At 35.5% G+C, this 17,860-nt stretch overlaps 1 long non-coding RNA gene across 1 annotated transcript in view; it reads left to right on the plus strand.

Annotated features, from left to right (window-relative positions):
* Positions 1-17,860, plus strand: part of LOC129047817 (uncharacterized) — a 1,037,663-nt gene that overhangs the window by 149,624 nt on the left and 870,179 nt on the right. The gene's annotated exons all lie outside the window — the stretch shown is intronic.

The following is a 17,860-nucleotide window of genomic DNA, read 5'->3' on the forward strand; positions in this document are numbered from 1 at the left end:
ACCGGGTACCTCAGTTGGAAATGCAGAAATCACCCACCTTCTGCATTGGTTCACTGGGAGCTGCAGACTGGAGCTGTTCCTATTCGGCCATCTTGCCAGCCCCTCTGGAAATACAAATTATTATATATTTAGTTTTTATTAAAAAAAAGCATAGAATTTCTTTGATTTGTGTTCTGAAATAGTGAAACTCTTTTTTTCCCACATAGTATTTAACATGAGATGAGAGCATGTTCTAGGTAACAGAATTGCTAAAACAGATACATGTCTAACATATAACTATTTCTTACATCAACTTCAAAAAAATTGAAACTATGATAAGCTGTCATTTTGTAAAAAGAAACATATAACCGATAAAACCTGTAAACAATAAAATTTGGCATGCCACTTTAAGATTATATGATTTTTCAAATATAAGAAGTCTTTGGAAAGAATATTTGATATTACAATTGGACTATCCATCTCCAGCCAAGAATTTAACAGACTTATATATGGCAGTCAGTTAACATAAGAGACATTAGAAGCTCAAGTTTTTAATATATTTTTATATTTTATCTATGGTTCTTTAAGTTATTTTGGTCATAGAACACTATAAAAGTTAATGAGAACTATGGAACCATTTCTCAGAAAAATATGGAATTTATAACACCTTATGTATGCCATTACTTTTAATGGCAAAAATCACAATTACTTTTGCACCAACCTAATAATTTCCTGAACTTGATGGAGTTCTAAAGTTCATCAGTGGCTCCTTAGGGCTTAAGAAACCCTTTTATTCAATGGTAAAGTTCATAATATGTATTGGTTTGTATCCCTTCAAAGGCCTGGCATTAAACAGAATAGATGCTCAAGAAATATTTAATTTTCTTCAAGATAGGCATCTGAATATTTACATTTAAAAATGATCTTTAAATAAATATAGTTAAAATGGTCATATTTCCCACAGAAATATACAGATTCAATGATATTCTTATCAAACTACCATCAGTTTTAACAGAAATTAAAAAAAAGCTATTTTAAAGTTCATATGAAAGTAAAAAAATGTCTGAATAGCCAAAGCAATCCTAAGCAAAAAGAAGAAAGCCACAGACATCACATTATCTGACTTCAGACTATACTGTACGACTATACAAATGAAACAGCATGGTACTGGTAGAAAAACAGACACATAGACCAATGGAACAGAATAGAGAACTTAGAAATAAAGCTGCACGACTACAGCCATCTCATCTTCTACAAAGTCAACAATAATTAAAACAATATAGAAAGGATTCCCTATTCAATAAATGATGCTGGGATAATTGGCTAGTCATATGCAGAAGAATGAAACTGGACTCCTACCTTTCACTATAAAGAAAAAATTAACTCAAGTTGGATTAAAGTTTTAAATGGGACAGGGCATGGTGGCTCACGCCTGTAATCCCAGCACTTTGGGAGGCCAAGGCAGGTGGATTATTTGAGGTCAGGATTTTGAGATCAGCCTGGCCAACATGGTGAAACCCCATCTCTACTAAAAATACAAAAAGTAGCTGGGCGTGGTTGTGTGTACCTGTAATCCCAGCTACTCGGGAGACTGAGGCAGGAGAATCACTCGATCCTGGGAGATGGAGGCTGCAGTGAGCCGAGTTTGCAGCACTGCACCCCAGCCTGGGCAACAAGAGCGAAACTCCATCTCATTAAAAAAAAAAAAAAAAAAGTTTTAAATGTAAGATCTCAAACTATAAGAATCCTACAAGAAAACATCAGAAAGATTATTCTGGACATGGGCCCTAGGAAATAATTTTAATTCTAATTAATTTTCTGACTTTCATTTGTTGGGTGATCTTCAGAAAATCTCTTTATTTCCTCAACTGAACTCTGTATTTCTGCCTACCTCTCATAATCATTGTTATGATCAGATGAAATTATTGTCTGAAGAGAGCTTGAAAACTATACAGTTATATACACAGAAAACATAACCATTATTTCCTGATTAATTAGATTTCCTGTAAGTTGTGAAAGACATACTGAAGGCTTTCTTTGTTTTAAATCTGAGAAGATTGTATCTGTTCTTGGCTATATAAGTTAAGAAAATTGTTCACTTCTCTAGCATATGTTTGTCTCTGGACTCTTTCAACAAATTTTTCCACTTAAAGTAGCACTAAAAGGAGATAAAGAGTGGATAAAATTTGCATGGTTTGAAAACTTTCTAAAACTAAGTGTCCAACAAATATTTTAGTGCTTGTGATAATATTTCAAAGAGACACTATTGAAGGAGAATGGTGTAATGGGGAGAGTTGGACACAAGACAAAGAGGAGAAGGAGAAAAAAAATAGGATGTAGAAGAGGGAAGGGATGAATAAATGTTTCTAGAAAGCTTGAGGAGGATAGTAGCTAACCCGGACCAGGGCTAAATCTCTTTTAGAAATCTGTAGTACGCTCTCTCTTTATGGAAGTGCCAATTAAACTAAGAAGCAGTGCAATAAACCAAGAAGAATACAAGTATTTGAGCCAGAGAGAGACATCAGTTTGCATATAGGTTCAGGAAGTTTCTAGCTGCCTGAACTTGGGTAGGTTGTTTGATTTCTGTATAGCAGTCTCCTCATATACAAATAACTACCTGGCATAGTCCTGGACCCATGGTTGATGCTCTGTAAATGTAAGCAATTATTTCTGTACCCAAGGTTGGATAAGGATGGACTTATAGGACAAAGATGTGTTTAGTTATTGGATAGGAGAAAACAAAGTATTAGGTGGGTATACATTGTATGTATAATTGAGACTATACTATACTCATAAATAATGAATAAGAATCATTTTTGGTAGGAGTAAATATATCAAGTAACCAGAAGTTGAAATAATGAACAATCATAATTTTATGTTTTCATCCAATTTGAAAGTGTATGGGGATTATATTATTCTGAGTACTTTGAAGCTTCAGGGAAACTTGGAGTTCATTCACTTCATGGCCCTCAGCCATGGTCATTGACCAAAAATAAATTTGACGATGGCATATCACCATATATTTGCTATCCCAGATCTTTATGGGGTCTTGAAGCAAGAAATAGAACTGTGCTGAAGCTGTGAATGTCTTAGAATTTTCATATAGTTTGAAAGACCTGTGTGGTGGATGAATAGGATAGCTACACTTAGATGATAACACAGCTGTTCTGTAAATATTGCAGAAAAGGGTTTAGTTGGATCACAGGATCTCCAGTCATGGGGAAAATGTTCAGGAAACATGGCTATTAGAGAAATTGGGTCATCTATCATAGAGATTATAATCTAATTTTCAAGATCAGAGATAGATACTTTATCTCACCCAGATCTTACTAACCTTCATGTGCTCAGGAAAGATACCTTCTTGACTCTGCCATGCTGCGGGTCATCTCTGCAGTTTGCTTTCTTTTTGAATGTGGATTAGCCTGGCTCCCTGTCAAGTCACCTTCTCCTCCTGTTGGTTGCTAAGACTGATGCTGTAGACCATGTCTTGCTTTTGTGCTCCCTAAATGAGAACTTAATGCTTGCCTCACTTGTGTCCCTTTTTTGCTATAAAGATACAAAAAAAAAAAAAAATCCCAGCTATGGTGGACTTTTAATAACTTTGGACCTAACTCTTTAATTTTCATATTTTTCTTCTCTAGTTTTTAACTGGGGCTTCTGGAAGAAAAGTTCACGCCAGAGAACACCTGGAGAATAATAATTATCACCCAAATCTCCCCTCTTGTTTGATATGGACTTTTGCTTTAAGGGGATTCCCCTCCAGAAAAGGTTTCTCTCTCAAGAAACAAAAACAAACAAAAATTTGTTGAAGGCTCTCTTCCAGGAAATCTTTTAGACATAGGTGTTTAAATTCTAAAATGATCAAGTATTGGGCCATTTCCATCCTGTGGTGTTTAACAATTTTGAGTTAAAATAGGTCTTTGTGTAATAAAACATTCTCCTGGTAATTTTACATCAAATAAAGTTTTGGTAAAGTTTTTTATAAAAATAGATTATTATCTGTTTTAACAAACATTTTTTAACATTGAGAAAGATATCCCAAGTAATTTCTCATGGAACCTGGGTGACAAAGAGGAGGTTTTTTCTGGAGAAAAGAGTAAATTAAATCTGCAAGTTACAAACACAATAGAAGAATGGCACGTTTATAAAAGTTCTTACATGTAATAAACCAACTGTTTAGCACTGAGATGAAGCTTGAGTTTCAAATTGTTTGCCTTTAAACAGCAATTTCTGTGTTGTGCTTTGGAAAGCCCTGATTTGGTTCTGGCTGCTTAATTAATAAATGCAATTCAACTTTCCCCTCAATGAAAAAGTAAGGCATTAGACTAGATGTCTGTGGCATGCAGAGCAATAAACAACATGGCTCCAAATTTTAATAGGAACAATGCCATTTTTTCTAGAATCGTTAATTCCTTATCTTGCGGATGCATGCCTGCTAAGTAGCCCTTTGTATTTACTTCAAATTCATCAGTTTGAGATGCTGCTGGACTCTATTCTTACTGATTAAAAAAAGTATTTTTTATTGAGAGCAAAAACACATCATCTTAGTTTCAGATCATGCCACGTCATTGTTGAGTAGATTTCACATTCAGTATTTTAACTTTGTAAGCTGGATGATCAATGCAAAGTTTACTCAGAAATCATTTAGGTGGTTATGAACCCATAACAAGCAGCAAGCTTGTTTGCTTTATAACACTGAACTTTCACATTATAGCTGGGCTGTTGTGGGTGGCATATTTCCACAGCATCCTCAATTTGTCTCCCAAATGGATTAGGCCAGAGAGTTCTACTTTACCAGACTGTCTTAATGCTTTACAGATATACCCTAGTTAGTAAAATTAATGAAGTGAGCACTAGGTTTTGTTTGTCTTTCCTTGAGGTATTTATCTAGAAGAGTGGGTGGTGATTTCTTATATTGATTTCATGTATTTTGTAAATTTAGAGTTCAAACAAAGATCTATTCTTTCTCTCTTAGTTGTCACTCCCTTCTGTCACCTCATTTACAAATGAGGGAAATGAACCTCAGGAAGGTGAAGAGGCTAGCTCATGATCACATGACCAAGTTGCTCCGAGTCAGACTTAGGAGTAGGTTTTTTGATTCCAGTGAAAGGTCAATTCATCTAGTATCCTAAAATAATTAATTTACTTTATCCCCATGGTAGTATTAGTAATGTCAGAGTAGGTAGTTAGGCAATATGAGCAGGGCAGGAGAGCCCCTCCTTCCCCCAACCAGGAATGTCAGGCAATCATCAGGTGATGGTCTGGCAGTTGTTAAACTGTCTTGCTAAAATAATAATTGGTTGCAGCTGGTGCCAGGAAAGGCAGCTCCCTATATATAGAAAACACCTGAAGCTGGTGATTAGCAGCTTCCCGATAACATCTCAGGAGTTGGGTGAGTGAGCTCAAGCATGTGCACTGAGAGGCAAAATGGCAGAGTTTAACTTGTGTGTAACCTTCCTCTAGGAAGGCTCAACTGGTAAGAGAAAAACACCTCAAGTGAGCATGTGCACAACTTTGGTAAACACATTGTACATGCGGCTCCTCCCAAATGCTGGCAGGCTACTGCGCATGCAGATAGTCTACCTCAAGGAAATACCAGGAGAGAAGGAACACAAACCCTGGAACCATGTCCGTGTCTAAAACCACAAGTCAAGGGTTGGACTGTGCACTTGGATTTCTCAAGTTGCCCACTTGGCCCTCTTTCAAGTGTACTATACTACCTCTCATTCTTGGTCTAAAACTTTTTTAGTAAACTTTCACTCTTGCTCTAAAATTTGCTTTGGTCTCTCACTCTGCCTTATGACCCTGACAAATTGTTTCCTCTAAGGAGGCACGAATCAAGCTGCTGCAGACCCATGTGGATTCACCACTGCTAACAGTAATAGTTAAGATGCCTTATGTAAAATTACATAAGAATACTTAATAATATGAACTAAATATTGTAATGCTGATGAGGAGCCCAATCTTTAGGTGGGCAAAGGCTCGGGAGAGATTAACCAATGTTTCGAATTAGGAATATTTAGACCACCATCACCTATTCACAAAAGCAGCAATTTCTGAAAGTATCTGTGTGTTAAAATTGGATGCTCATGGAAAGTATTGCCTCTGCACAATTACAGCAATTGATTTTGATTACTCTGAGTCTAGATTTATGTATCAAAGTTCTAACATCTAATGGGAACTTGGCATGGCTTTGCCTTAGTGCTGCAAGATGATAGTCAAAGACTTCTTTTTTCTTGAGTTCTGTTGCCAGTTATGCACCATAATCAGTTTTCCTCCTAATCCTAAATCCCACCACTTGACTCAAAGTTTCTTCTTCTGTGGATATTTTGCTCATTTAAAGAGGTAATATATGCTTGTGTCATCTACAACCTGCCAGCTCCACCTGACTTTTAGAAGTCAACACAAAATAACTTTTTTTATTATTATTATTTTTTTTAAAAAAAGTATCCTCTGCAGTTTTTGGTCGATCACATACTTTGCAAATGTAATGTATCATTTGTGCAACATCTTAAGAGGTCCTGCTTTGTTAGTTTTTATTCATGACTTGACATAGCTGAAAGATTTCTCCTTATACTCAGCCATCACAATCTCTTCCCTCAACCCTTGGTAAGAAAAAATGAAACAACCTGGATAGCTACAACTGTGATTCTCTTTTTGTGTAACTCAGGAAGATTTGTCCACACTGATAGAGCACAATTTGAAAAAGGGTGGGTGGAACAACAGGCTATAATAGTCAAAACCAAACCATTTTTCAAGTGACTTTTTTGTTTATGCAACTTTTCATTTATTATATTTGCTTTCTATGGATAGATTCTTTTTATATTCAATATTCGTGCTTTTTAAACATTTAGGTATTTTACTGTTTATATTTTAATGGAGATTGAAGGAGTCAAGTTCACCCTACACAGTAGTAGTTACTCTAATATATGCAATTCTTATTCCTCTTGAGGCTGAGGCTAAAATTATTAACCTTTTTAGGTTTCAGGCTTGCTAAGTATGCAACTGATATTGTATCTGTAAAATAAGCAAATAATGTAACCTACTTATATGTATGATGTGAAAATAAAGTGAGATGATGCATATGAAATGCTTAATATGGTGTCTGGTACATAGTAAACATTCAGTGAATATTAGCTGTGGTAATATTAATAGGAACAATAATCTCCTCTTCAGTAAGAAGAGGATTGAGGTAGTTAATTAATTGTCACTAAGGAAATCTGTATATGACTAAAAAGTAAAAATCAATTTCTAGAAAATACTTTTGATACTGCTATTTTTCTCTATAATTTTAAATGCTGTTTCAAAATTTATCTGTGAAAAATTCATACCTCTTTTGACACAGGATTTAAGAGGATTGTAATAAAAACAAAGAAACATTTTTATATATAATGGAAATAGAAAAGAAAATAATATACACAGGGTGATTTACATGTTTTTGCTCTGTTGAATTTCAGATTGGCCTCAGAACTTGGCACAACTAGGATAAGAGGACCATTTAGCTCTGACCTCACATCCATGAAAAGGCCTTGAATTTAGACTTTTAGTATTATCTATTAGTAAGTTATATTATCAAGAGCCCCAGAAATATCCTAATAGACTCACATCTCCATCATAGAACTTTAGTCCTGTCTTTTTTTCTGAACTTGCCTTCAGTGTTCTAATTATTTAATTAATTTTTGTAAATCCTGCAGGTACCTTGGAATAAGGTATTTAAATTTATTGTATTTGTGCATGTGTGCCAAAGGCAAATCATTAATTTGCTAAATATAAGCATTTTAGAACGCTGTTTTGTAAGTCATTGTTGTAACTCTGTTTTGACTTCCTTCTTCTTCTTTTTTTTTTTAATTTGAATGTACATGGTGTCTCCAAAAGTGGAAATTTTCGAGGCTTTTATTTTGACCCTCAGGAGTGCCTAGCAAGGAATCCAAGTGGTATTGCACTTAACAGATAGCTTTAGAAGGCATGAGTGGAGTATAAAAAATGGAGGGGAACAAGACTGGTCACGGTGGCTCATGCCTGTAATCCCAGCACTTTGGGAGGCCGAGATGGGCTGATCACGAGGTCAGGAGATCAAGACCATCCTGGCTAACATGGTGAAACCCCGTCTCTACTAAAAATACAAAAAAATTAGCCTGGCGTTGTGGTGGGTGCCCGTAATCCCAGCTACTCGGAGGCTGAGGCAGAACAGGAGAAGCGCTTGAATCTGGGAGGCGGAGGTTGCAGTGAGCTGAGATGTTACCATTGCACTCCAGCGTGGGTGACAGACACTCCGTCTCAAAGAAAGAAAAGAAAAGAAAATGGAGGGTTACAGAGAAACCAGGGAAATTTGGGACAGCCATGAAGGCCCATTGACAATTGCTGCAGAAACAATGATTGGTTATTGTTGTGTGGATAGAGTCAAAAATTCTCCTATAGAACACAGTAGTAAATATTACATTCCTTACCTAAAATTATTGAAGATCCTCTTTTGAAGTTTAAAGTCATTAAACTAAAAAGTTAACATTCTGTTGCAGTGTGACTAGTAGAGATATACTGCTGAAAGACAAATGCAAAAGAGAATGTAAAAAAAATCAGTGATGGATTTGCAACTGAGATATTTGAATAACTTGAGTTATTTCTCTTCACAACATATACAAAAAGCCTATTACCTGCCTTAAGTACAAAGGGATAGCATGCATAAATAGCTGCAAAATTTATGTTAATTTTAGAATATGTAAATTACCTTTATTAATAGGTCACACTGGATGTGAAATGTGTCCTCAACCACTGCAGACCTTTAATAAAATAAGAGCAACAAGAAATCTATCTTCTCTATGATGGATATAAAAATACAAATTAAAAATCAAACAGAGTAGGGGGAATATAAAGTTGTTAGCTGTTGAAAATGAATATATTTATTCAAATATATTTGTCCTTTAGCACTGATAAATTTTGTATATGCAGCAAAGAACAGAAAATATTTTTATTATTTTTGCTTTGGGTTAATGTAGTCATATGCAGGGCTTGACCAAATAAATTTATTCCAAGAAATTACATTCAAATTTGAATCCAGTAGATTGATATGAGGTTATAAAAAAGAAATATTAGTTGTAACTTGCATTGTCTTATTACATTGTCCTAATCTAATGTGTGTTCATTTTGTAATCCAAAAGAAAACTCTAATATATAAATCTTTAATCTTAAAAGGGACTTACTGCAAGAACTATTTTAGTTTTAAATTTTTCATATATATTATACATATATACACATATATAAATTTCATGTGTAAATTACACACATATATGTAATTGTGTTCAACATTAAAATATGGACCAATTGGCATATTTCTGTTTAAACCAAGGTGATATGTACCAGTTAAATGTGTCTGGTATTTATAAAATGTAGTGCAGAAACATATCCTAAAATACTGGGTCTTTTATTGGAGAAATCTAAAAGGGGACATATCAGTCAGAATTAAAGTCAACTCTATGGGCCCCTGATTTATGGGGAAGAAAACTGCAGATGGCTAGATCTTTTCTGTGTTTTGCTTTTATTTCCCAGTATTTGCTTGTATTGTTCTTTATCATTTAGTGTTCCAATATTTAATGATGTAATGATACCTTCTACTGTAGACTTTATGTAGTCTTGGTGTTAGCCTGATGCTGGATAATATAAATGTGATAGCCTTGACACCAAAAAATCAGAAGAATCTCAATCTGTCTGAGAAGTATTATAGACCTAACGGGCACATGCCCTAGGTCACAAGATGACAAGGCTATCCAAGAAGATACGGTCACTGGAAGAGAATATCAAGGAAAACATCTCTAGTTAGTCTGACATTTGTATTCATAGGTTCACTGCTTCTAACTATTGTGATGGTGCCCTTACTGCTTATTATATGGTCTGGCAATATTAAGGTGAAGTGAGATGGTTGAGTTGGAAACAGATTGGGCAATGAGAATTCTGCTTTTTTGCAAACCATGGAAAAGTTCACCTTCTTTCCGTCATCTGTAACTCCAGACAGGTCATAGTTTTCCATGTAAATAATAGTAACAATGAATATTTCTGTTTTAAAAATTAATGTATTATTTAAAAATTATATTAATTTTTTAAAATTGATAAATAAAAATTGTATATATTTATCATGTAAAACAAGAAGCTTGGAAATATGTATACATTGTGGAATGGCTAAATAGAACTAATTAATGTATGTAATGCCTCACATACTTATCATTTTTTTGTGGTAGGAACACTTAAAATCTACTTTCTTAGTGAACGTTTTCAAGAATACAATACATTGTTATTAACTATAGTCACTATGTTGTACAATAGATCTCTTAAACTTATTCCTCCTGTCTGCCTGAAATTTTGTACCCTTTGACCAACATTTCCCCAATCCCTATCTCCCAATCCCTGGTAAGCACAATTCTGCTCTCTGCTTTGAGTTCAACTTCTTTAGATTTTTAAAAGAGTCAATAAAAATTTGCAAAATTTAGTATAGTTTCATGGCAATTGTCACTAAAACAATTGCTTCATTTTTTTACCATCATTCCTCTTTCATCTTCACAGGTGGACGTGCTTAGTGCACTTGGCTTAGCTTAGTGCCAATTTTATCTCTGGGTGCCTGAATCATTGGATTTCTTTGTGTGTCTAAATCATTGGATTTATTTGCTGCATGGCAATTTTCTGCTTCATTCTTCAAGTGGTTTATACATTGACATTTATGAGTCTTAGTTACTGGGTTTCCATAATCTATTTCAAGGTATTAGGTTACTGAACATCAATCTATTTGGTCTATATCAATTTTCAGATATTTGGATAGTCATATTTGTTTTTTTTCTTTCATTCCTGATCTAGATTCTGGTACTTGACCAACTGACATGATTTCCAAGTTGCAAATCAGCTTTCTGTGCTCCTGACCTCAGAATAATAGAGCCTTGTACATTCCACCAAACATTCACAGCATGACTTGGGTTTGCCTAGACCTAAAGATTTAGTCATTGTAATCTGGGCAGTAGCATTGTTGCCTGAATCTGATCGTGACAGAAGGCTGAGACATTCAAGGCCTTGTACTTCGAACCAACAGCTTTAGTGGCAGGAAACCATATTTATAGAGAGAGAAATCCATTTTGACAGTGAATTTCAGATGGTGGACATCTTTATTTTCTTAATCTACTTTGCCTTAGATACAATCTTTTCTCTGATGATTTCCTTATATTATTATAAAAAATGATATTTCCTTTTTATTTCTTCCCAGCACTTTGTTTACTACCAAGAAAGTACTTCCTTTCCACTTTCTTTCTGCTCAATAGTTTGAATATAAAGAATATATTTTTCAAGTTAAACTACAATATTAATGTTTAATGGTTCAGGGTAAACACAATATGACCTTGTAGCATTTGGGACTGTATTTAATGATAAAAATAACTTAAGACCCAATTCAAGTAATTAGAACAATAAAGAGGAATTATTGGCTCCTTAGGTTAGACATTCTGAGGTAGAATTGTGCCTTAATTATCTAGTGATATGTAAAAAATTATCCCCAAACTTTGCAGCTTAAGATAATAAACTTTCATTACTTTGTAGTTTCTGTGAGTCAATAATTAAAAAATGGCTTTGCTTGGTGGATCTAGGTCAGGATTTCCCATAGGTTGCAGTCAAGTTGTTGGCCAGCACTGTAGTTATCTGAACACTTGCTTGGGGTTGGTGAGTCTCCTTCCAAGATTACTCACTCACATTGTAGGTGGCAGAGACCTCAGTTCCTCTCTGCTCTTAGCAGGAGGCTCAGTTCCATGGCATGTGGACCTGTCAGGGCTGCTTGAGTGTCCTTATAGCACTGCAGCTGATTTCCCCTAGAATATGTGATGAGAGAGAGAAGGAATTTACAAAGCCTTTTATGATCTAGTTTTAGAAGTTAGATGCTGTCACTTTTGCCACACTGTACTTGTTAGAAGTGAGTCATTAGGTTCAGTCCAAGAGAGAAAAATTAACCTCTATCTATTAAAGAAGTAAAAAAAAAAAACAATTGTAGACATACTTTAAATTCTCCACAGATTGTCTTCAGGAATGGTTTGATTCAGCATATCTACACTGCCATCTCAGAGCAGTTTTGACCTTTGGGGTCTGATTTGCAGGATGAGCATCATCCAAAGGAGTGGTTCTCCATGTGGTATCAAAATTGTTTCCACAATTCTAACCTTCCAAGATAAGAGAATGTGTTGGTAGTTTTCTGAGAAGAGCAAGACATTCTCCTTTGGAAAGATTAGTAGCATACCACCCTTCATTTCTTATTTGGTTTAACTTTTCAGCTTTTATGAATTAACTTTTATAAATGAACTTTGTGGGAACAAGGCATTTTGATCATTGTCTTTGGGCTGGGTCATCTGCATCAATCAGTGTGGCAGAGGAAATGGGATCAACTTGATTAGATTAGAAAATCTGCGTTCTCACCTGAAACTGAGGTTAGGTAATAACTATGTTCCCCTTCTATATCCCTACTCAAACTATATGGTTGCTCAACTATGGGGAAACAGTTTCATAGATATTGGTGAGGCAGAAAATTAAAGATCTCTATCTATGCCACAAAGGCATCAGATTCTGTATTGGCAAGAGTAGACCGAATCTTTGTAAAATGTATTAATATAAGTAAAAGAAACAGAAAACTAAAAAAGCAAAAAAAAAAGTAGAAAATTTACTAAGGTAAACTAACAGTTGCATTTATATTTTAATCATACATTAACAATTTGGAATTCTGATTTACATATCAGATTTATGAACTGAATCAGTTAGCATAAGTCTGCATGGTTTTATATTCTTGGTGTACTGTCAAAATCTGAGCCCTCCAAAAGGCAAAGTCTGGCCTGAGATAAATTTGGCTATAGAATATTATGCTTATTGATACTACTTCTGTAATAATTAGACATTAATTTTTTTCTTTAAAATTTTTTTTAACTTTTAGTTTCAGGGATACAATGTGCAGGTTTGTTATATAGGCAAACTTTGTGTCATGGGCACTTAGTGTAGAGAGTATTTCATCAGCCAGGTACTAAGCACAGTACCCAATGGGTATTTGTTTTGATCCTCTCCCTTCTGCTACCCTCCACCCTCAAGTCGGTCCCAGCATTTGTTGTTCTCCTCTTTGTGTCTATGTGTTCTCATTATTTAGCTCTCACTTATAAATGAGAATATGCAGTATTTGGTTTTCCGTTCCTGTGTTCTGTTTCTGTTTGCCTAGGATAATGGCCTCCAGCTGCATCCAAGCATCTACAAAGGACACGATCTCGCTTTTTTTTAAGGCTGCATAGTACTCTATGGTGTATGTGTACCACATTTTCTTTATCCAGTCTACCATTGATGAACATTTAGGTTGATTCTATGTTTTTGTTATTGTGAATAGTGCTGCAATAAAAATATATGTGCATGTGTCTTTATTGTAGAATAATTTATATTCCTTTGGGTATATGTCCAATAATGGGATTGCTGGGTTGAATGGTAATTCTGTTTTCAGTTCTTTGAGGAATCACCACACTGCATTCTACAATGGCTGAGCTAATTTACTCTCCCACAAGAAGTGTGTGTTTCCTTTTCTCTGTAACCTCACCAGCTTCTGTTATTTTTAAATTTTTTAATAATAGCCATTTCTGCTGGTGTGAGATGGTATCTCATGGTTTTGATTTGCATTTCTCTAATGATTAGTGATGTTGCAAATTTTTTCATATGCTTTTGGCTGAATGTATGTCTTTTGAAAAGTGTCTGTTCATGTCTTTTGCCCACATTGTAATGGGCTTTTTTTGCTTTCATTTCATTATTTACCCAAAAGTCATTCTAGGAGTAGGTTGCTTACTTTTTATATAATTGTATGATTTTGAGCTATTTTCTTTGTATGAAATTCTATTTTTATGGTGCTGCCATCTGAGTGTGTGGTTGGTATAATTTTAGGTTTTTAAAAATTTGCTGAGGATTGTTTCATAGGCATCTACAGAACTCTCCATGCCAAAACAACAGAATATACATTCTCCTCATAATGACATGGCACATACTCTAAAATCAACTAACCTTTTTAAAAAATTTTAATTCTGCATCTATCATAAAACTTTACTAATTAAGATCTAGAACCTCTAGCTAAAGTTAATCCCCCCCAACACATCTAGATGATAGTAAACAAAAATAAATCCAAGCATTGCCTATGGTTTTAATTTTTTTTTATTTTTTTAATTTTTTTTATATATATAAAACATTGCAATTTATTTGCCTATTTACATTTTGCTTTTCTTTTAGGACACTCCAAGTAGTAGTGAGGTGTGGGTGGGGTTGTCATATTCTTTCCAGCTTCTTTTTTTTTTTTTCTTTTTATTATTATTATTATTATTATTATTATTATTATTATACTTTAGGCTCTATGGTACATGTGCGCAATGTGCAGGTAAGTTACATATGTATACATGTGCCATGCTAGTGCGCTGCACCCACCAACTCGTCATCTAGCATTAGGTATATCTCCCAATGCTATCCCTCCCCCCTCCCCCCACCCCACAACAGTCCCCGAAGTGTGATGTTTCCCTTCCTGTGTCCATGTGTTCTCATTGTTCAATTCCCACCTATGAGTGACAATATGCGGTGTTTGGTTTTTTGTTCTTGCGATAGTTTACTGAGAATGATGATTTCCAATTTCATCCATGTCCCTACAAAGGACGTGAACTCATCATTTTTTATGGCTGCATAGTATTCCATGGTGTATATGTGCCACATTTTCTTAATCCAGTCTATCATTGTTGGACATTTGGGTTGGTTCCAAGTCTTTGCTATTGTGAATAATGCCGCAATAAACATACGTGTGCATGTGTCTTTATAGCAGGATGATTTATAGTCCTTTGGGTATATACCCAGTAATGGGATGGCTGGGTCAAATGGAATTTCTAGTTCTAGATCCCTGAGGAATCGCCACACTGACTTCCACAAGGGTTGAACTAATTTACAGTCCCACCAACAGTGTAAAAGTGTCCCTATTTCTCCACATCCTCTCCAGCACCTGTCGTTTCCTGACTTTTTAATGATTGCCATTCTAACTGGTGTGAGATGGTATCTCATTGTGGTTTTGATTTGCATTTCTCTGATGGCCAGTGATGGTGAGCATTTTTTCATGTGTTTTTTGGCTGCATAAATGTCTTCTTTTGAGAAGTGTCTGTTCATGTCCTTTGCCCACTTTTTGATGGGGTTGTTTGTTTTTTTCTTGTAAATGTGTTGGAGTTCATTGTAGATTCTGGATATTAGCCCTTTGTCAGATGAGTAGGTTGCGAAAATTTTCTCCCATTTTGTAGGTTGCCTGTTCACTCTGATGGTAGTTTCCTTTGCTGTGCAGAAGCTCTTTAGTTTAATTAGATCCCATTTGTCAATTTTGGCTTTTGTTGCCATTGCTTTTGGTGTTTTAGACATGAAGTCCTTGCCCATGCCTATGTCCTGAATGGTATTGCCTAGGTTTTCTTCTAGGGTTTTTATGGTTTTAGGTCTAACATTTAAGTCTTTAATCCATCTTGAATGGATTTTTGTATAAGGTGTAAGGAAGGGATCCAGCTTCAGCTTTCTACATATGGCTAGCCAGTTTTCCCAGCACCATTTATTAAATAGGGAATCCTTTCCCCATTTCTTGTTTTTGTCAGGTTTGTCAAAGATCAGATAGTTGTAGATATGTGGCATTATTTCTGACGGCTGTGTTCTGTTCCATTGATCTATATCTCTGTTTTGGTACCAGTACCATGCTGTTTTGGTTACTGTAGCCTTTTAGTATAGTTTGAAGTCAGGTAGCGTGATGCCTCCAGCTTTGTTCTTTTGGCTTAGGATTGACCTGGCGATGCGGGCTCTTTTTTGGTTCCATATGAACCTTAAAGTAGTTTTTTTCCAATTCTGTGAAGAAAGTCATTGGTAACTTGATGGGGATGGCATTGAATCTGTAAATTACCTTGGGAAGGATGGCCATTTTCATGATATTGATTCTTCCTACCCATGAGCATGGAATGTTCTTCCATTTGTTTGTATCCTCTTTTATTTCCTTGAGCAGTGGTTTGTAGTTCTCCTTGAAGAGGTCCTTCACATCCCTTGTAAGTTGGATTCCTAGGTATTTTATTCTCTTTGAAGCGATTGTGAATGGGAGTTCACTCATGATTTGGCTCTCTGTTTGTCTGTTGTTGGTGTATAAGAATGCTTGTGATTTTTGTACATTGATTTTGTATCCTGAGACTTTGCTGAAGTTGCTTATCAGCTTAAGGAGATTTTGGGCTGAGACAATGGGGTTTTCTAGATATACTATCATGTCATCTGCAAACAGGGACAATTTGACTTCCTCTTTTCCTAATTGAATACCCTTGATTTCCTTCTCTTGCCTAATTGCCCTGGCCAGAACTTCCAACACTATGTTGAATAGAAGTGGTGAGAGAGGGCATCCCTGTCTTGTGCCAGTTTTCAAAGGGAATGCTTCCAGTTTTTGCCCATTCAGTATGATATTGGCTGTGGGTTTGTCATAAATAGCTCTTATTATTTTGAGATACGACCCATCAATACCTAATTTATTGAGAGTTTTTAGCATGAAGGGTTGTTGAATTTTGTCAAAGGCCTTTTCTGCATCTATTGAGATAATCATGTGGTTTTTGACTTTGGTTCTGTTTATATGCTGGATTACATTTATTGATTTGCGTATATTGAACCAGCCTTGCATCCCAAGGATGAAGCCCACTTGATCATGGTGGATAAGCTTTTTGATGTGCTGCTGGATTCTGTTTGCCAGTATTTTATTGAGGATTTTTGCATCAATGTTCATCAAGGATATTGGTCTAAAATTCTCTTTTTTTGTTGTGTCTCTGCCAGGCTTTGGTATCAGGATGATGCTGGCCTCATAAAATGAGTTAGGGAGGATTCCCTCTTTTTCTATTGATTGGAATAGTTTCAGAAGGAATGGTACCAGCTCCTCCTTGTACCTCTGGTAGAATTCGGCTGTGAACCCATCTGGTCCTGGACTTTTTTTGGTTGGTAAGCTATTGATCATTGCCACAATTTCAGCTCCTGTTATTGGTCTATTCAGAGATTCAACTTCTTCCTGGTTTAGTCTTGGGAGGGTGTATGTGTTGAGGAATTTATCCATTTCTTCTAGATTTTCTAGTTTATTTGCGTAGAGGTGTTTATAGTATTCTCTGATGGTAGTTTGTATTTCTGTGGGATCGGTGGTGATATCCCCTTTATCATTTTTTATTGTATCTATTTGATTCTCCTCTCTTTTTTCTTTATTAATCTTGCTAACGGTCTATCAATTTTATTGATCCTTTCAAAAAACCAGCTCCTGGATTCATTGATTTTTTGAAGGGTTTTTTGTGTCTCTATTTCCTTCATTTCTGCTCTGATTTTAGTTATTTCTTGCCTTCTGCTAGCTTTTGAATGTGTTTGCTCTTGCTTTTCTAGTTCTTTTAATTGTGATGTTAGGGTGTCAATTTTGGATCTTTCCTGCTTTCTCTTGTGGGCATTTAGTGCTATAAATTTCCCTCTACACACTGCTTTGAATGCATCCCAGAGATTCTGGTATGTTGTGTCTTGGTTCTCGTTGGTTTCAAAGAACATCTTTATTTCTGCCTTCATTTTGTTATGTATCCAGTAGTCATTCAGGAGCAGGTTGTTCAGTTTCCACGTAGTTGAGTGGTTTTGAGTGAGATTCTTAATCCTGAGTTCTAGCTTGATTGCACTGTGATCTGAGAGATAGTTTGTTATAATTTCTGTTCTTTTACATTTATTGAGGAGAGCTTTACTTCCAAGTATATGGTCAATTTTGGAATAGGTGTGGTGTGGTGCTGAAAAAAAATGTATATTCTGTTGATTTGGGGTAGAGAGTTCTGTAGATGTCTATTAGGTCTGCTTGGTG

Source organism: Pongo abelii, chromosome 13 (genome assembly GCF_028885655.2).
Source record: "Pongo abelii isolate AG06213 chromosome 13, NHGRI_mPonAbe1-v2.0_pri, whole genome shotgun sequence".
NCBI lineage: Eukaryota > Metazoa > Chordata > Mammalia > Primates > Hominidae > Pongo > Pongo abelii.